This window comes from Dipodomys spectabilis, unplaced genomic scaffold, assembly GCF_019054845.1.
Source record: "Dipodomys spectabilis isolate Male_0828 unplaced genomic scaffold, ASM1905484v1 ptg000039l, whole genome shotgun sequence".
In the NCBI taxonomy this organism is placed as follows: Eukaryota; Metazoa; Chordata; class Mammalia; order Rodentia; family Heteromyidae; genus Dipodomys; species Dipodomys spectabilis.
In genome coordinates this window covers 7,833,284-7,854,618 of record NW_024870716.1, presented here as the reverse complement: position 1 = coordinate 7,854,618, position 21,335 = coordinate 7,833,284, and the positions used below count along the sequence as shown (strand labels likewise).

General features: G+C 40.7%; 1 pseudogene; it reads left to right on the top strand.

Annotated features, from left to right (window-relative positions):
• Nucleotides 1–19,668: 19,668 nt before the first annotated feature.
• LOC122106150 lies at nt 19,669–20,028 on the top strand (annotated as a pseudogene).
• Nucleotides 20,029–21,335: the final 1,307 nt, after the last annotated feature.

The window sequence follows — 21,335 nt, the reverse complement described above, 5'->3', positions numbered from 1 at the left end:
ACAGGAGAAGATGCTTTCCCAAACTAGCCCTCCACTTTTCCAAAATTCCCAATACTTGCTTAGAAACCATCAAAACCAAGTGGAGGAAATCGGTGGAAATGAGAGGTTGCAGCTGTTAGGACTACCGCCGAGGACCAACTCAAGCCAAACTCTGTGTCTGCAAAAGTGTAGTTTAAGAATGGCCTTTGTCCTGTCTACACACCAGAACAGCAAGGCTGCTCACTCTTACCCTTGAATGGTTTCTCTTCTGAATACTGGCCTTTTGGTGTGGATTTCTGGTGAACCAGATAGAAATTGGAGTTTCCCAGACAGTTAACCCATGGGAGATTGTTGCCATTATAAGCAAGTGTCAACACTGACCAAGAAGGTTTGGTCTCAGGTAAAAACAGTGCTAGAATGAACTCAGAATCTTTTAGACTCTCACTGACTTTTTGTCTTGGCTGAAAATATTAAGTTACCCATGGGTTGCCTCAGAGATGGCTTAAAGATCAAAGCAGACTTGAATAATTTTCCTACTTGCAATAGTCACGAACTACCTCTGGAGTCTTGGATAAATAAGTCACTGGGTATTAAAAAAAACTTATGCTCGCTTCCATTGAGAAATTTTGTATTCTATTTGCTAATTATGCCTATTGTATATAACACAGGTGTCCTGTGAATAGTATTCTTTTATTAAATTCACTGATCACTAGTGTTGAATAAGATTAAATATTTGTTGTATGATCTAGATAGCTGACATATAGAAAAAAATAATTGACTCAAATTAGGAAGAGAAAGACCAATAAAAACAGTTCAAACACCACCCACATACATGATGAAGTATCTTCCTGAGCTGCCCAGGGCACACTCTCTGAGTGATGTAGCCCAGGTGACATTCTTTTTTTATACATGGAATGCTTCAATTGCTGATGACTTTCCTTGTTTTAGGCACCACTGGTGTGGCCAGAAGCACAACCGTTGCGCCTGGAAGTTCCAGCTCAGGTGAGCTATGGGCTTGGAAGGAAATGCCCATTCTGGAAATAAGGTGCTAGTGATGACCCTCATGTTGTTTTCATGGAAGAATGGCACAGAGTGTTTTCCCTTTTACCTAAGAACTCACCTCCAACCACTTCTTTCTCCTCTCTTTTCTCCCTCTCAGAAACCATAGCTTTTACAACAGTCAGTACCACTGCTGGAAGAAGGGATACAGGTGAGAATTTGTGTGTGTGTGTGTGTGTGTGTGTGTGTGTGAGAGAGAGAGAGAGAGAGAGAGAGACAGACAGACAGACAGACAGACAGACAGACAGACAGAGACAGATATTGACAGATGAACAGATAGACAGACAGACAGAGACAGAGACAGATACTGACAGATGGACAGATAGACAGACAGACAGAGATAGAGAAACAAGCACTTCAGAGGACTATAAAATATTCAGGTATATGTATTGTTACATATAGACATACATATATATACATATACATATATCTTGTTTCCTCCAAAATTTAAATTTTGAGCACTTTTAAGCCTATTATCCACTCCCCGCACCCCAGGCTATTTCTCAGCAGAGATACTGGAACAACAGGAAACAAGCCGCTTTGCACTGAGGAAAAGCACTCATCAGATCACAGCAGAAGTATCTCACTAGTGAACACTGTCATTGTACTTTGGTTATAATATCTGGAAAGTAAGAGAATGTCTATAATTTATTATGTGCCATGGCCATGATACTTTTGTTACTGCAAGTAAACAAATGTACAAAGGCATGCAAGTTACATGCGTAGGTACTCTTCCTGTTAGATTCAGGTCCTCCTCTGGCTTCCTGAGTTGCTATGACAGCCTAGCTTCTTTGTGCTGCAGGTCCCACTGAGGTCAGCATTGGCACAACAGTTGCCCCTGCAAGTGTGAGCACAGGTGAGTTCACAGCTGGCCACACACTGTGCTGAGCCCACCCTGCAGTGCACTTCCCTTGTGCTGCTTCTAAGCAGACTCACCACAGTTGGGCTCTGAGCTCTGTGATTCATTTTCTGTGATCTCTCCCCTCTCAGCAGCCACAACTTCCTCTGGAGTCAGTGGGACCAGTGGAGCTGGAAGCCCTGCAGGTAAACACTGACAGCCCCTCCTACCTCCACACACACAGCTGTGCAATGAGAGCTCCTATTGGTCCTCTGGGAAGAACGCATTCTCAGGAGAAATAGCAAATCCTGGATGTGATCTATCACTTGAGGGTCAGGCACTGGAACCTTCTTCTTTCCCTTTATTCTGCTTCAAGAAAACTTCACCTTGGAACAATAACTAAGCATGTGTTATGTTATTGGAAGAGAAACTTTTTAATTTTTTTTACTCTAAATAAAGGCATTCATTCATTGTGCTCTTGAAACCATCAGCTTTTTAGATAATTGGCAGAATAGAAATGGTGTACTAAATCTGAGTTCGATAGAGCACTAAATGTGCTTGTTGGGACATTGGAAAAAACTGTATCAAAAGGCATTGGCTTTATGTTATGTGAAATATTGGTCCATTTTCGTCTCTAAGTTCAAGTTCACCTATCATAGGGAGTGCAAATGTCTAACGTTTAAGTCAACAAATAAGGATGCTAATAACTCATCTCTCTATTACTTTTGAGTTCCTTACCATATGCCTTTGTGTGTGTTTGGAGGGGGAATTTACCAGTCCTGGTTCTTGAACTCAGCACCTGGGAGCTGTCTCAAAGCTTTTTCATTCAAAGGTTGTGATCTACCCCTTGACCCATAGTTCTAGTTCTAGCTTTTTGTGTGTAGTTAACTGGAGGTAGAATCTCACAGTCTTTTCCTGTCTGGGCTGGCTTCAAACAGATATCACCAGAAGTCAGCCTCCTCAGTAGTCAAGATTGCATGCATAAGCCACCAGCAGCCTACTCCATATGCTCTTTTATTGAGATGCTTACCAATCTTATTCCTAGCAAGGATTCCCTAACGCCCACCTGACAAGCATATGAGTTGTATGGAATAAAGTCTCATAGACTTTCCTGCCAAGCCTGGCTTTGAACCTCACTCCTCAGATCTTGGGCTCCTGAATAGCTAAGAAGAGTACACATTTGAGCCACAGGTGACAGGCACAAAATATCCTATTTTTCACATGAATCATCCACACATAATTTTCACTTCTCATTTTTTTTCCTTAGGAACCACCACCAAAGCAGCAGAAAGACCAACAGGTAAACAGGGGAAATGGCTTTGAGATGACCTACAATCTTTGAATAAAGAAATTATCCAAACAGGAAAGTTTGTTCCTATTTGTGCTAAGCACATGGTAGACATGGAAGATGTCTCCCCTGTGAACTATAGCAACAGGAAATGCACAATCACTCGACAGGAAGTGTCCTTGGCCCCCTGGAAGTCCCTGATAAGGATGCTGTTGGCTACTTTCTCCTCCAGGCTGCAAAAATGTCACCTTGTTCTTCTCTTTTTCCTACACAGGCACTGCTAGAGCATACAGGACTCCAACAGCTGCACATGGGAGCTCCAGCTCTGGTAAAACACCAAACTGGGGAAGAACTACTTCTCAGAAAAGATCTGCAATAATCAGTTCCCCTAGTGATCCCTCCACCCCCTCTCAGAGCATTCATATTTTGCCTTCTCTTTTCATTCTCCCCCTTTCAGAGGCCAGAACTTTCTCTGCAGTCACTGAAGCAGTAACAATAACAGGTAATAAATAAACAAATAAATAAATAGGGGTAGTGAGTGACTTCCAGCACTTTTAATCAGTTAAAATAAATCCACGAAGAATTTTACCAATAACACTTTGTCTGAGTTACCAAGTTTTAGGATGCCTATACTTTAATCCAAATACTTACATTGCTGCACAAAAGTATGTTCTCTATTATCTTTAGAGGCCAAGACTACAGCTCCAGGAAGCCCAGTCTCTGGGTAATAATGAGAGAGCATCAACTTATCCCTGATAATTTCCATAATTCAGAAGAAGGAGATGTCTGAGAGTTCAGTTTTTCTGTTTATTCCTCGATTGGGGACAAGAAAGAACCTCAAAAAAACATGCAAATGAGCCCTACAATAGCCCTCCCATGACTTATGTTCAGTGTTTTCCTTCATTTAAAGTGATGACTTACAGATCTCTATTCCCTGTGATTGCAGGTACCAGCGGAAGCATCTCCAGCATCACTTCTGCATCTGGAATCTCCATTCCAAGTAAGTGAATTCTTTCACAGGTACTTGTCCTGGTTCAATTGTACGCAAAAGATGCTTTCCCAACCAGCCCTCCACTTCCCCAATCTTCCCAGTACTTGCTTAGAAACCAACAGAACCACTGAAGAAGAAATCAGTGAAAATGAGAGGTTGCAGTTCTTAGCACTGCTGCTGAGGACCAGTTCACCAAACTCTATGCCTGAAAGATTGTAATAAAAGAAATGCCTTTGGTGATGCCTACAAACCAGAACAGCCAGGCTGCTGACACTTACTCTTGGATGGTTTCTCTTCTGAATCCTGGCCTTTGTGGTAGAGGTTTCTGGTTTGGGGTATATAGGAACAGGTAATCCCTAGATTTTTAACGCAATGGATATTGGTGTCAATGGATATTGGGAGTCAATACTGGCTAAGAAAATTTAGTGTCAGGTAAAAATAGGACTAGAATGAAGTCAGAAATTTATTAACCTCCTTGACTCCATGTCTTGGCTACAAATATTATGTCACCCAGTGTTAGCCTCAGTGATGGCTTAAAGATCAAATGAGTAGTTTTCCTACTTACACTGGTTGAGAACCACCTCTGAGCCTTTGGATAAATAGGTCACTGTATCTTAAAAAAATTATACTTGCTTCCTTTGTGACCTTTTTGTATTCTATTTTCTAAGCATGCCTAGTGTCTGTAACACAGGCTTCCTATGGGAGGTAATCTTTCATTATTTTCACTGATCTCTAATGTTGAACAGAGTTAAATAAATATTTATTGGATGAGATAGATAGTTGGTAAATAGAAAAAATAATTGACTCAGTCTAGGAGCAAAGACCAATAAAAACATGTTCAAACACCAACCACATATACGACAAATTCTATGTAAACAGTATCTCCACAAGCTGCCCAGGTATACTCGCTGAATGATGTGGCCCAGGTGACATTCATTGGATTTATACATGGAATGCTTCCATTGCTGGTGATTTTTCTTGTTTCAGGCACCACAGGTGTGGTCAGAAGCACAACTGTTGCCCCTGGAAGTTCCAGCACAGGTGAGCTACAAGCTTGGAAGAAAATACCCATTCTGGAAATAAGGTGCTAGAGATGACTCTCATGCTGTTCTTCTCATAGAACAGTGACACAGAATATTTTCCCTTGTTCCTAAGATCTTACCCTTAATCACCTTCTTCTTCTTCTCTGTCTCTCTCCCTTCCAGAAACCACGGCTTTTACAAGAGTCAGTAGTACCACTGCAGCAACAAGGGAGGCAGGTGAGAATTTGTGTGTCTGAGAGAGAAAGAAAGACAGACAGAGAAAGAGATAGAAGGACTTCACTGCACCATATCTTATTCAAGTATATCTATGTTTACAGATATACATATACATATATATATATATATATATATACATATGTAGGTAATACATATCCATGTGTTTCATCTATTTAATTTTTGAGCACATTATTTTTAAATTTTATTTTATTGTAAAGATGCTGTACAGAGGGGTTACAGTTACATGAGTAAGGTAATGAGTACATTTATTATCAAGAATTGTTACTCCCTCCTTTGTTGTTCTCCACTATCCTTCCCTCCCCCTCCTTTCTTACTCCTCCCCCACCTCCTGAAATTGTAAAGTTCATTTCCAATATACCGTCTTGTGGGTGTCATTGTTGCAATGGGTCACCCTGTGTCCTTGTTTCAGTATTTTGTTATTCCCCTTCCCCTCCCCAAATTGGACAAATGTATGTACAAGATGCAGGACACCAATATCAAGTCCAGTGGCAACATAGGGGGAAGAACATACAAAGGAAACAAAACAATCTCATAGTACATTAAGAACAGCAACAACAACAAAGAAGAAACGCTTGTGTCCATATCTTGGGGTTTGTTTCACTTAGCATCATCTTATATGGTCATATGTACATAGTTTTTGAGTTTTTCTGCTCATCTGATAAAATTATCCTACATATATACTAATTATTGCAAATGGGGGAAAACAATAGAGGAAAAGAATGAACTGTATAAAGGATCTAATGAAAGCCTCTTTTTTCTGAAAGTTGGAGTTCAGTTAATATGCTTTGTTACATATAGTCCTTGGCACTAAGCATTTCTAGTTCTTACAGATGAGGGAGATCATGTGACCTGCTTTTCTTTAGGTCTGGCTTACTTCACTTAATATCATTTTTCCAAGTCTTCCATTTCCTTCTGAATTGAACAATGTCATTCTTTCTGATGGAAACATAGAATTCCATTGTGTCTATGTGCCACATTTTCTTGATCCATTTACCTACAGAGGCATTTGGGTTGGTTTCATGTCTTGGCTATGGTAAATAATGCTGCGATGAACTTCGTCGTACTGGTGCCTTTAGTGTGGCCTTGTTTGTGGACATTTGGGTAGATTCCCAGAAATGGGATTGCTGGGTCATAGGGGAGCTCTATGTGTAGTTTTTTGAGGAACCTCCAAACTACTTTCCAGAGTGGTTGAACAAGTTTACTCTCCCACCGACAGTGTAGTAGCATTCCCCTTTGGTCACATCCCCACCAGCATCTGTTGTTAGATTTCTTGATTATAGCCATTCTAACTGGGGCGATGTGGAATCTCAATGTTATTTTGATTTGCATTTCTTTTATAGCCAGAGATGTTGAGCAATTCATGTGTCTCTTGGCCATTTGTATTTTGTCTTCAGAGAGGTCTCTCTTAAGGTTTTTAGCCCACTTTTTAATGGGGTGGTAATGTTTCTTTGGGGGTTTGTTTTGGGGAAGTTTAATTTCTTGAGCTGTTGGTATATCGTAGATATGAGACCCTTGTCTGTTGTATGGCTAGTGAAGATCTCCCAATCTGTCTTGCTAGCTATGTCCTTTGCCGTGCAGAAGCTCTGCAATTTAATGCAGTCCCATTTGTCCAGTCTTTCTTTGATTTGTTGTGTTTCTGGATCTTTATTAAGAAAGTTTCGGCCTATGCCAAGGAGCCCCAATGTTTCTCCTATTTCTTCTTGTAATATTTTCAAGGTATCTGCTTTTACCTCAAAGTCATTGACCCATTTAGAGTTCATTCTAGTGCAGGGTGATATATAGGGATCTAACTTTAGTTTTCTACACGTGTGTAGCCAATTCTGCCAGCACCATTTATTGAAGAGGCTGTCTTTCCATCCTATTTTTTTGGCTCCCTTTTCAAAGATTAGGTGGCCATAGGACTGAGGGTTCATTTCTGAGTCTTCAACTCTATTCCATTGGTCCTCAGGCCTGTTCTTGTGCCAGTATCAAGCTGTTTTGAGTACTATGGCTTTGTAATAGAGTTTGAGGTTTGGTATTGAAATTCCTCCAGTATTGTTCTTCCTGCTAATAATTGTTTTTGCTATTCGGGGTCTTTTGTTGTTCCATATGAATTTTTGGATTGCTTCTTCTATTTTATTGAAGAAAGAAGTTGGGATATTGATGGGTATTGCATTGAATTTGTATATAGCCTTTGGCAATATTGCCATTTTCACAATGTTAATCCTCCCAAGCCAGGAACGTGGAAGGTTATTCTATTTCCTGAGGTCTGCTTTAATTTCCTTTATCAGATTTTTGAGGTTTTCATTGTAAAGTTCTTTTACTTCTTTGGTTAAGTTGACTCTTAGGTATTTTAATTTTTTAGGATATTTTTAGGTATTTTAATTTTTTAGGGTATTGCAAATGGAGTTGTTTTCCTAATTTCAGCCTCTCTTCTCTCATTCTTGGAGTAGAGGAACGCTACTGATTTTTGTGGATTAATTTTATGCCCTGCTACTTTGCCAAAGTTTTGGATCAGCTCAAGTAACTTAGGAGTAAAGTCTATGAGGTTCTAGCATTGTATCCATTTCCTACACCTGCTATCTCTAAGCAGAGATAGTGGAACAACAGGAAACCTGGCAGGTGAGCATTGGGGAAAAGCTCTCATCAGATCCTAGTAGAAGTATCTCAACTTGTGAATAGTTATTTTACGTTGGTTATGAGATGTTGAAAGCAGGAAGCGTGCATCTAATTCACCACATGGTCTGGCAGTGAGATTTTAGTTACTGTGAATAAACAGATGTAAGAATGTAAGTCTGCATTTTAGATTCAGGTCCTCCTCTGGCTTCCTGAGTTGCTATGATAGCCTAGCTTCTTTGTGCTGCAGGTCCCACTGAGGTCAGCACTGGCACAACAGTTGGCCCTGCAGGTGTGAGCACAGGTGAGTTCACAGCTGGCCACACACTGTGCTGAGCCCATCCTGCAGTGCACTTCCCTTGTGCTGCTTCCAAGCAGACTCATCGCAGTTGGGCTCTGGGCTCTGTGATTCATTTTCTGTGATCTCTCCCCTCTTAGCAGCCACAACTTCCTCTGGAGTCAGTGGGACCAGTGGAGCTGGAAGCCCTGCAGGTAAACACTGACAGCTGCTCCTACCTCCACACACACAGCTGTGCAATGAGAGCTCCTATTGGTCCTCTGGGAAGAACCCATTCTGAACAACAATAACTGAAACCCAGGGTTTAATCTATTAAGACTCAGGCACTCAAACTATTCCTTTATTCTGCTTCAAGAAAATTTCATGATGGAACTAAGCCACAGGCTACCTTTTAGTTTTCAGGAAGAGAAATGTCTTTCATTTTCTCGCTGATACCTAAAAGAATATCATTGTGCTATTGATCCAGTTGCTCTTTAAAAAAAAATTCAATAGAAATACATTAACTCTTAGCTCTTGAAAGCACTGATAGACCTTGCTGGGTACATTGTAAACCAGAATTCCTTAATCCTGAAGTAATTTTCTTTTTATTATGGGTGAAAATTTTACATATTGATCCTTCTCTTTCTCTAGCTTCCAATTCCTGTTTGATAGATAATGGCAAATCCTGCCATTTAAAGCAACAACACATACAGATATTAATACTCAGTATCTCTTTCATTTATAAGTATATACCATATGCTAGTTGTATGTGTGTGTGCCAGTCATAGGGCTTGAGCTCAGGGTAGGTGCTGTCTCTGAGCTTTGGTGCTCAAAGCTAATGCTCTACCACTTAATCCACAGCTCCACTTTTAGCTTTTTTTGTAGTTAATTGGAGGCCAGAGTCTCATGGACTGTCCTGCCTGGGATTGGTTATGAGCCATGATCCTTGGATCTCAGCCTCCTGTGTAGCAAGTGTTACAGTCATGAGCAACCAGCATTTGGCTATATGCTTTCTTATTGCGAACTTTTACTATCTCATTCCAAACAAAGACTGCCTAAGGTCTACTTATGAGACATATGACATATGCAGCCTGGTGGCATTGACAACCACTTGGAAGGTAGACATCAGGGAATAATTGCACAAGCGAGGGCAAATTGTTACCAACATCCTATTTCAATAATAAGCCAAGAGTAGTATTTCATACCTTAAATCCCAGCTACAGTAGAGGACACAAGTAGGTGGATTGTAGGCCCAGGATGGCCCTGGGGGCTGGTGAGGAGAGGGTGGAAAGCAAGACCTTATCAAAGAAAAAAAAAAAGGAGTATGAAAAAGGGCTGGTAGTTCTTGCCCATCATGTGTGAGGACCTCAGTTGTAAGCCCAGACTGACAAAATAAATCTGTTAAAAAAAATATGGATATACAATTTTGAGCTGACAAGAAATGTGATATTGTGCGTGCTGTACAGTGGCTTCACCTTTGCCCCTCCTCCTTCTTGAACATACAGTCCACTTTGGTTCTTTTCCCTTTCCTCAGAGATCACCACTGTGCTTGGGAATGTATTTCTGATGACTTGGGTAGTGGCATGATTCATGTTAGATGGATAGAGTTGTTAGAGAAAACTGACTTTAAAGAAAAATACATTTTATATTGGAAAACTTCAGATTGGAAAAAAATTTTACATTATAGATTAACTCCCCCCCTGCCTCCCCCTTAAAGGTTTTGAATTTGCGTTTGAGGTTATATTATTTCAGAGGAACCAGGGCTTGCTTTAGAATTTGAAACCACTTGGGCCTCGAGTTCCAAAGGCCTTCATGTCCTAGGGACATCAGGAATCAAAGTCTCTGGAGAGATTAATGGCAATAGTACAGGCTCTGAAACAGTTTCCTCTTTGAAAACTCTTTTTTTTTTTCTTCTGGATAGCATTGCTAAACTCAATTCAGCATAGAAACCATGAGAATAAAATAAAATTCAACAGATACGTTTTATTTCACACTTTCTTTTGATTAGAAGCTACCGTGGTGCCTCAGAAAACCAGATAGGTAAACACAGGAAATGTTCTGACATGACCTTCAAAGGTGGAAGATGAGCTGACATCTCTCTACACAGAGTCTACAAACTGCTTTAAAATAATCATTGCATGCATGTTAGTGGGACACATTGCCCTTAGTCTTGCAAAAGCCTATGGGCAACAGGGAAGATGTCTGTCCATTACAGGAACAGGAAGTACATTGACTACACAGGAAGTGTCATTAGCGCCTTGGAAGTCACAGATCAGCGTGTTGTTGGCTACTTTTTCCTACAGGATACAAAGGTGTCACCGTGTTGTTCTCTTTCCCTACATAGGCAGTGCTAAAATGTCTCTCTACAACTGTTGCCAGTACAAGCTCTAGCTCTAGTAAAACACCAAATTGGGAAGGACTAGTTCTAGGGAAAAGGATTTGCAATCATCAGATTCCCTCAGTGATCCTTCTTTCCTCTTCTCAGATCATTTCAAATTTTGCCTTCTCTTTTTACTTTCCTCCCTCTTTCAGACACTACAGTGTTCTCTGCAATCACTGAAGCAGTAGCTATAACAGGAAGAAAGAAAGAAAGAAAGAAAGAAAGAAAGAAAGAAAGAAAGAAAGAAAGAAAGGAAGAAAGAAAGAAAGAAAGAAAGAAAGAAAGAAAGAAAGAAAGAAAGAAAGAAAGAAAGGAAGAAAGAAAGAAAGAAAGAAAGAAAGAAAGAAAGAAAGAAAGAAAGAAGGAAGGAAGGAAGGAGAAAGAAAGAAAGAAAGAAAGAGAAAAAGAGGGAGCAGGGGAGCCAGTGACTCTTCCGGCAATGTGGATCAGTTAAAATGAATTTAAGTTAATTTCTGCCAATCAAAACCTTTGTCTAAATACCTCTATTTTACCCAAATCCTTACACTGATATACAAAAGAATGTTCTTGGTTTTTCTTTAGGAACTGAGACCACTGCACCAGGGAGCAATGTCTCTGGCAGTCACAGGGATAAGAATGAAAAATTACAATCCTCTCTCTGATACTTACAAAAATTAAGAACCAGGTGGTCTATGGTGGGAGTTTGGCCTTTTAATTTTTGTTCCCCTTTGGAAGATAAAGTACTTTCAGAAAAATCACATGCAGAACCCTAGGAGAGGCCTCTTATGATTTTCAATGAGGAAAAATAGATTGATAAATGACATTGACAGATGACATATCCATCCTTCCTCCTTGTGATTGAAGGTACCAGTAGGGGCATCTCCAGAATCATGTCTACACCTGGAATCTCCATTACAGGTAAGTGAATCCTCTGAGGTACTCATAGTTGTTCATTTTCATGGGGGAGAAGAGGGGAAGATGCTTTCCCAAACATGCTTTTCACTTTCCAAGTTTCCTGTTCATAAGGCTAAAGTTTGCTTAGAAAGCAGCAGAGCTACTGTGAGGAAATCAGGGGAAACTAGAGGCCCCAGCTGTTGGGACTACCACAGAAGACAACCTCCAGTTTGCCTCTAGGAAGAGCAAATGATCCATCCTCTAACACACAACAATCAAGCTGCTGACACTCAACCCTAAGATGATTTTCTTTTCTGAATCCTGGCTTTGTGGTATAGATTTCTTGTGAGCAGTATGAGAACAGGAATTCCCTGCACCATTAACCTCTTAGCTATTACTACAGGCTCCCATGGTTTCCTCTCAGGTATAAAGATGACTAGAATAAAGTCAGAACATTTTTGACTCCTATTGACTTTTTGTCGTAAGCTATCATATTAGACTTCCTCAATAGTTGGATTGAAGTTCAAAGCCAGCTCCCATAGTTTTTCTACTTTTCGTCATCAGGAATGCCCCCACTGGGGCCTCAGACAAATAGGTCACTGGAATTAAAATTTTATTTTCTTTTCCATTGGGGGAGTTTATATTCTATTTGCTAAGCAAGCCTACTAGGCTTCTGGAGAAAAAAATGTTCATTGAGGCCAGGTGTTGATGGCTCATGCCTGTAATTCTAGCTATCAGGAGGCTGAAATCTGAGGATTGAGGTTCAAAGCCAGCCTAGGCAGGAAATTCCATGAGACTCTGATCTCCAATAAACCACCAGAAAACTGGAAGTGGCGCTGTGGCTCAAGTGGTAGAGAGCTAGCCTTGAGCTGAAGAGCTGAGGGACAGGGCCCAGACCCAGAGTTCAAGCCTCACGACCAACAACAACAACAACAAAAAGTTCATTTATTTTGTTCACTGATCCCTCCCTAGTTATAAAACAGGATTCAACAAATGCTATTGAATGAGCTAGATATTTAAAACATGGGGAAAAAAAGAGCAGAAAGACTAATAAAATGATGTGCTCAAAAAAATCCCACCATGTAGCTGAAGTAGTCCATGTAAATGGCATCTCCCTGAGCTGCCCAGGGCACAAAAGCTGAATAATGTGGCCCAGGTGACATTCATTGAACTTATCAATGGGGTGACTCATTTTATGTGGTTCCATTTTATGTTGATTCCATGGCCTTCTTATTTTAGGCACCACTGGTATGGCCAAAAGTACAACTGCTGCCCCTGGAATTTCCAGTACAGGTAGGCTAGCAAGCTGAGAAGAGAGTACCATTCAGGATTATAAGATCATAAAGATGACTCACATTGCTCTCCTCATGTAAACACATCATATTTAATTGTTCCTTCTATGTCCTTATCCTTAATCTTCTCCTGCTCCTCCTCTCTCCATTTCAGAAGCCACAACTTCCACAAGCACCAGAACAACTGCAGCAAGAAAGGAAACAGGTGAGAACTTGGAAGAGAAAGAGACAGACTGAATGACTTTTGGGTGATGATAAATTACAATTACACATTGATTCTCAGTAGGACGGTTTTATGGTGGGGTTCTTAGGAACTCTTATCTAAGATCAACATTATTTTCTTTAGTCATTGATTTTGAGTCCATTTAGGCAGACATTTTTTAAAAATCTTTCCAGAAATGGCTCAACCTCACGTGTTGATCTCTGCAAATGCGAGAAAGGAAAATTGGCGTCTCCTTTCTCCAATCGCCATTTCCTCCAGTACCCATTGGAGGAAAGATGGGCTCAGGGAATATTACTTCATGTAAACAGAAGGCAAACATGCACACAGAAATTTCTTGTTCTTCTAATACTTCTCAATGAAGTGCCTTTCTTCCTTGAGCAGAGAAGTGATTGCAATATGCAATAGTTGTCCCAATTGCGCCCATCTCTCCACCTCAAAAGTTTTTCTACATTCCACTTTTCAGGAGCAACCCCTGGAGCATCAGTAAACCAAGAAACCAGAAGCACAATAGGTAAATATCACAAACAGAGGGAAGAGATGCTTGTCTTACTGACATTGAATTCCAGAAGAGGGAGTGGTCCTCATTTGCGTCTTGGTTTTAAAAATGTCCAACTTTCCCATGAGAGTGATACCTATCCCTTCCCTCCTTGCAGGTACCACCAGGATGGCTTCTGGCAGTACACTTGAACCTGGGAGTTCAAACACAGGTGAGCCAATCAACTGCCGAGCATTGCCCACAGAATGACCTCTAGCAGTCTAAGAGCTCTCAAAGGATGCACATCTTCAACTTGGCCTGCGTGCTGTTATTTCCTGGCATGTCACACTTTCTGACCTCTCTTCTCAGAAGCTACATCATCCTTGGAAGGCAGCCATACCACCAGAAGCAGAATGAACATGGGTGATCATTCACATTTCCTAACCTTGCCAACTTCCTACTCACATAGTAACTAACATTCATAATAACTAACACTTTCTAGCAAAGCATGTGCTAGGCATGATTCTACAGCCACCTTCTGCTTTCTATCCAAACTGCAAAAGAAGTCTTCCTGTTTTGTCCAGTTTTTTAGGTGAGCAAACGTCTGGCTCCAGAGATGTTAAGTAAATCGGCCAAGGTCACCCAGCAAGTGAATAGCAGATTTCAACTCTGGATCCCAGGGGCTGTCTTCCAAACCATGACACTACTGTCCACTAGACTCATGTCACATGTCTAAACTTTTCTAGAACACGAATATTTCTATTACATCAATTTACTCCCATAAATATTCAGTAGGTAGCTGTGCACCTGTGGCTCACACCTATTATAATCTGAGCTACTCAGAAAACTGAGATCTGAGGACTGAGGTTCAAAGCCAGCCCAAACCTTCATGATCACCAAAAGGCTGAAAGTGGGACTGTGACTAGTAGGGCATACTAGCCTTGTCCAGCCCCTGAGTTCAAGCTCATGTGTGCACATGTATACACACACACACACACACACACACACACACACACACACACACGTGTGCAACACATCAACAGGTAATCAATATGTTTTGTTTCTTCTCAGCCATCTGGTAAGGAAGTCAAGGACATTAAACCAGATGAATAAAAACATTCCCTGGCATTGAGCTCAGAAAAAGGGACATTGTCACTGGAGCTATCCATCCTGTGTGCAACAAAATATTGTATATTCCTGGACATGATCTTGTCCTATACTCAACACCTCTGTCGATGCCCTCCCCCATTCCGGGACAGGTTTTTCTTAGGAATGAAACTGATCTGACCACATTCTTCCATTTTGCTTTCAGGTACAGCTGGCATTGTTGTTGGGAGCAGCAGCATTCCTGGAAGGCTCCACACAGGTGAGTCAAACAGAACTAGGTATGATGATTACTTTTGTGGGGCTGCCACTGGAGGAAAATCACTTTATTATCTTTTACGACTTTTAGTTTTCAGCATTTTACTCCTGTTCATTCTCTGTAGCCATAACTGCTACAGAAGGAAGCCTTACCAATGAAAGTTGATGTGGCAACTTTTTTTTTTTTTTTGTCAGTCATGAGGCCTGAACTCTGGGCCTGAGCGTTGTCCCTCAGCACTTCAGCTCAAGACTCTACCACTTGAGCCACAGCGCCACTTTCAGCTTTTTCTGCTATTGTAGTGCTGAGGAATTGAACCCAGGGCCTCATGCATGCAAGGCAAGCACTCTACCACTGAGCCAAATTCCCAGCCCAATGTGGCAACTTTTGTGTGTGCATTGTGGGGGTACTGGGGCTTGAATTTGGGGCCTCACACAGTTGCTTGGATTTTTCTGCTCAAGTCTGGCTCTCTATCACTTGAGCTACAGCACCATTTCCAGCTTTTTGCTGGTTCATTGAAGATAAAAATCTCACAGACTTTGCTTCCTAGGTTTGGCTTCAAACCATGACCTTCCTACCTCAGCCTCCTGAGTAGCTAAGAAGTATAGGCATGAGCCACCAGTGCCCAGCTTAGAGTTCGCAAGTTTTTGGTTCCTTCTGACTTACCTTTTATCTTTGTCTTAGCATAGAGACATTTGTTCTATATAGCACATATTTATGAAAACCATGACATCCATTTTGGGAGCAAACCTTACACTAAGAGGCTCAAGATCCAGAATTTTTTTTTCTTTTGACAAGCTGTGACCCCAGTATGATAGGGTGGTGATAAATATCCATTTAGTGCTACTTCGAAGAGCAGAGATAACAGAAGTAACTCTGGAGGTTGAGCTCTATCGCATGTCAGAATATAGATGTTATCATTTTCTTCCAGGAATACAGTTGAATGCAACTAACATAGATATCATGTGTCTTTTCTTATCATTAGGAGCCACCACTGGCACTGCTGGGAGTCCAAGCTCTGGAAGAGAAACAGGTAAACATAAGAAAGGCATCCAAGCTGGGTGCCAGTGGCTCATGCCTGTAATCCTAGCTTCTCAGGAAGCTGAGATCTGAGAATCAGGTTTCAAAGCAGCCCGGGCAGGAAAGTCCATGAGACTTATCTCCAATAAACCACTAGAAAACTGGAAGTGGCCTTGTGGCTCAGGCGGTAGTGTGCTCACTTTGAGCTGAAGAGCTGAGGGATAGCGCCCAAGCCCAGAGTTCAAGCCCCACGACCGACAAAAAAAAAAAAAAGAAAGAAAGAAAGAAAAACAAAAAAAGAAAAGAAAGGCACCCAAGACCTCTGGTATCTAACATCAGAGAAGTAAGCAGTCGAGGCTGGACCATGTGCTATTTTGCCTTTGAATTCAAAATGGAAAGTGTATGTTATCATGACTGGCTATCCCAAGGAAGGTCTTCTGCTGCTTTCTAGTCACAAACTTTGTTGGCTCTTTTCCTAGGATGGTAAATACATCGTTCCTCTCCCTCCCCTCTTCTTTAGGCACCACTGGTTCCATCTCTGGCACAACGATGAAACCTGAGAGGTCCAGCACAGGTAAATCCAAGACCTAACAGGGAAGAGAAGTGTCAGTAATGAGCCATTATCCCCTCCTACATTCTCTCCTCTCATATAGGTATATTTCTACTTAGAGATACTACCAAATTTTCCTCAGTGATGGCTTTGAATTTAATTCACTGCTTTACTCCTTTCACTTGAAGCCACAACTTCTCTAAGAGGTAGTGGGACCACAGGGACTGAAGTTAAAATAGAAGAGCATTAGCAGTCATTTTATTATCTACATCTTAAATTATAGCCAGATGCTGGTGGCTCATGCCTGTATAATCCTGGCTACTCAGGAGGCTGAGATCTGAGGATCACAGTTTGAAGCCAGACAAATCCTTAAGACTTATCTCCAATTGGCCAACAAAAAGCCAGAAGTGGAGCTGTGGCTCAAGTGGTAGAGTACCAGCATTGAGCAGAAGAAAAAAAACCAGGCAAAAATGCTCAAGATCCTGAGTTCAAGCCCCAGGATTAACCACAATGAATTTAACAGAAATTTTACGCAATTTCTCTTTGAATATATGACTGGACATCAACACATGATTCCAGGAACTTGTCCTTTCTATATTCACAAGAGCATAATATTTTCTGGAAATCCAATGTTAGTTTGAGTTAAAGAGAATTCATAAATTAATTCCTGTTATTGTACTTTCAGCTACCAGGATTACTAGTGGTACAACCATTGCTCCTGGGCGCTCCAGTGTAGGTGAGTGATGGAATGGAAGGATCTTCTTCTGTGAACTTCAGAGGCCCTCATCTCTTCCATAGTGATTGTACAGAGAAACGGCATTGTTCTGCAGTTTTTCTAAGTGCCCCATTCCATACCACTTTCTCTTGTTTCTTCTCAGAAACCACAACTTCTACAGCAATCAGGGTGACCACTACCATGAGAATAACAACTGGTGAGTGATGTGTTCACCTTCTCAGCTATCTCCTGGGATCATGACAGGTGATGCATGGGAGAGAGGTGGGTCAAAATAGGTTTTCATATTTCATTTGAAGAGATAAAATGTCAAGAAGATCCTTGCTTTTAAGACTGGTTTTCTCTATACACCGAACATTTAGATGTGATTTGATGAAGGTAGGAATGATGTGTTACTGTCAATTTTTAACCGTCTTGTGTATGTGTGTGTGTGTGTGTATGTGTGTGTGTGTGTGTGTGTGTGTGTGTGTGTGTGTGTGTGTTGGTTTGGCTTGAACTCAGGGTGTGGGCACTATCATTGAGTTTTTCTGGCTCATAGATAGTGTTCTGCTACTTGAGCCACTAATCTACTTCTGTGGAGTTTTTTGGTGGTTAATTAGAAATCTGTCTCATGGACTTTTCTGCCCAAGCTGGCTTTGAATCATAATCCTCAGCTCCCAGCCTCCTGAGTACTAGGATTACAGATATGAGCTACCAATACCTGGCAGCCATCTTAGTTTTGTTGATACTATTTCCGGTTTATCTGGAATTTCCAGGCATTCAGGACATTCTAATCCTGATGAGTAAAGATTATTCCCCCATTTAGACTTCTCAAGAATAAAAATCCATGAATAAACTCCAAGCAAATTTAAATTCTAAAATAATTTAAATTTAAATAAATTTAAATTATAAATTCCTATCCACTTACCCAAGGAGTCCTCACCAAAGCACCAAAGATTAGGTCACAAGAAGTAAGTCAGGTGACCTGAAACAAAGTGCTTCCTCCCAAAGTGTTATAATATCCTAGCCAAGACTTCCAATGAGAGTCTTGCCAATAATCATAGGGCTTTAAATCAAAAGCTCTTTTACTGCTATTAAGAAATGTTGATTTGCCAGGCACCAGTGGCTCATACCTGTAAGCTTAGCTACAGTGCAGAGCCAGTCTGGGCAGGAAATTCTATGAGATTTTTATCTCCTATTAACCACCAGAAAACTACAAGTGGTGCTGTAGCTCAAAGTAGTAGAGCGCTAGCCTTGAGTAAAAATGCTCAGGGACAGTGCCCAGGCCCCAAGTTCAAGCCCCATGACCAATAACAACAAAAAGAAGAGTAGATGTGTTCAAATTTATCTTATTCTTTGAGCAAAATCATTTCTCTTACTTCTCAATTTCTGGATTCCTATCCATCTCTCATTCTTATTTCCATTTTAAATCCACCCTGGAGTAATTGCTATCATATCAGTTTCTAAAATTCTAATGCAGATTAAGGGTTATTGAAGAAAGCTCTTTATCAGTTTCTCTGTCAAAATGCTATCTTCTTAAAGAATTACAAAATGTTATCCAGATTTCACACCTATTTAAAATCATTTTTAAAGTTTTTCTTGTTTATTCCCAGGTGCGTCCACTTCAGGACTAAGCAAGAACCCCACTGGAAGCAGAGTGCAAACAGGTCAGCCACTGCTTTGGTATTGGGGGAGTTTTATTGATTACTAGTGGGATTTTGCTACTGATGGGATATAAAACGTGGGACAGTCAATTGGAGAAATTGGAAGGCAAATGAGGTTGGTTGTTTGAATGCTCTGGAATTTCCTGAAGACTTCATTAGCCACATCTTTAAGTTATAACTTCCTAAACAAAATTATCTTGATAGAGAAAGGATTCTGTTTATTTTGTGCTCTTACTGGGGCTTTAAACTGAGGGCCTCAGGCTCTCCCTTGTCTTTTTCTCTCAACCCAGAATATGGTTAGATAAAGTATTTCCATACTGTCTTGGCAGATACTACTCTTATCCCAACCAAAGTTACGAGTCACCAAGAAGTTTCTAAACTAGGTAATTCTTTTTAAAATTAATGTAAGATTCCCCCCCCCCCACCAATACTCACAGGTTTTAGCAAGGCTTTTTAAATTATTCAAGAAAAAGATTGTTTTCATTATTTTATTTAAAAGCTTGGGGACAGGCCACTAATAGCGTATGCTTGTTAGCCATTCAGAAAGCTGAGATCTAAGGATCTCAGTGTGAAGTCAGCTTAGGAAAACAGATCTGTAAGACTCTTATCTCCAATTAAACAGCAAAAAGGCAGGAACTGGAGGCATGGCTCAAGTGTAAGTGCACCAACCATGAACAATGATAGCCCAAAGAGAACCCAAGGCCTTGAGTTCAAGCCCTAAGACCAACACATTAAAAGAAGAAAAAAGAGTTCCAGAAGTTGCCTTCTAGGATAGCATGCTGATTGATGTGTGGCCTTTGTAAGATTCCACCATGGCATACCGTGGCCAGGGCCAAAGGTATAGAAGGTGATGGTCCAGCCCATCAACCTTATCTTCAGATATTTACAAACAGATCTCGGATTCAGGTGTGTCTCTATGAGCAAGTGACTATGTGGATAGAGGGCAGTATCATCGGTTTCGATGTAGAAAGAATTCATTCTAAAAGTCAAGAAAACAACTGGGTCGGATCATGCTGAAAGGAGATAATATTACTCTACTACAAAGTGTCTCCAACTAGAAATGATCAGTGGAGTGAGAAATTATTAAGAATCTTATATAGTTGTTTTTGTTTTGTTTTTTGGTTGGTTTTTTGTATGTGTGTTCTTTGCTGTGAATCTAAGAAAACATTTGTTCCTATAAGTTGATGAGCCCCATTGTTAGTGTGCACGGTTCTGATGACCTTGTGTTATCATTAGGTGACAACAAATGCCTTGAGATTGTTTTTGTAAAAAATAATAAAATAAAATAATATAAATAGAATAAGAAAAAATGATAGTGTTTGGAGAGCCTAGATTCATGGCTACAAATCATTGAAAGTAGAAAAGGTAATTACTTTTAAAGAATTAAAATGTAAATATTCTCAGTCCTTTGTATTTTTAAACATCACAAGTTACCAACATGACTGTAGAATCAAGACTACAGAGTTAAGCCAAGTTGGAATAGGAAACTGAAGGTGAGACTAGGAAAGACCTCCTTGTTACGACACTTTAAAAAATCTCAGGGATTGGAGGCATGGCTCAGTTGGTAGAGCACCAGCCAATGAGCAAAAGCAGCAGGTACTGAAGTCCTGAGTTCTGACCAAAAACTGAAAATAAATCTCAGGAATGCAGTTGATAGCAAGGAATAGCATAGAAAAGAAAAATGTCATTTTAGCTCTTGAGACCAAGAATCCTGGAGGAGTATGTTGTTTTTACAGAGACACATAAATGAATCCTAAATTACAGCATCTGCCCAAGAAAGCAAACCTCCTTCCCGCCCACCCCACTTTCTTTCCTCTTCTATTCTAGGTTCCCCTGGGACAAGCCCTGGGACTACAGCCTCACCCACGAGTATCCAAACAGGCAAGTATTAAACGCAACGTTCCTTCAAATGCCTGTAGCAGCAATATCACTCTACCACACCATTCTCATGTGGAAAAATATCTCCATCCTTGGTGACTCACACTTGTAAACCTAGCTATTCAAAAGGGCTGAGTGTGGTCTGAGGACTGAGGTTCGAAGCCAGCCCAAGCAGGAAAGTCCATGACACTCATATCTTCAATAGGCCAGCAAAAGGCTGGAAGTGGAGCTGTAGCTCAAGTGGTGGAGCTCCAGCATTGATTATTAAAGCTAAAGGATTGCCTAAGGCCCTAAAGTCATGCTTGTATAGAGGCACATATACACACACAAGAAGGTATATGAAAAGAAGAAAGAAAAAGAAAGAAAGAAAGAAAGAGAAAGAGAGAGAAAGAAAGAAAAGAAAGAAAGAAAGAGAAAAACTAGCCAGGAACTGGTGGCTCACACCTGTAATTCTAGCTACTCAGGAGGCTGAGATCTGAGGATAGTGGTTCAAAGCCAGGTCAGGCACATACACACTTGAGACTATTATATCCAGTGAACCAGATGTGCCTCATGGTCGAATGCCAGGCTTGAGTGAAAAAGCCAAGGGAAAGCATGTGAG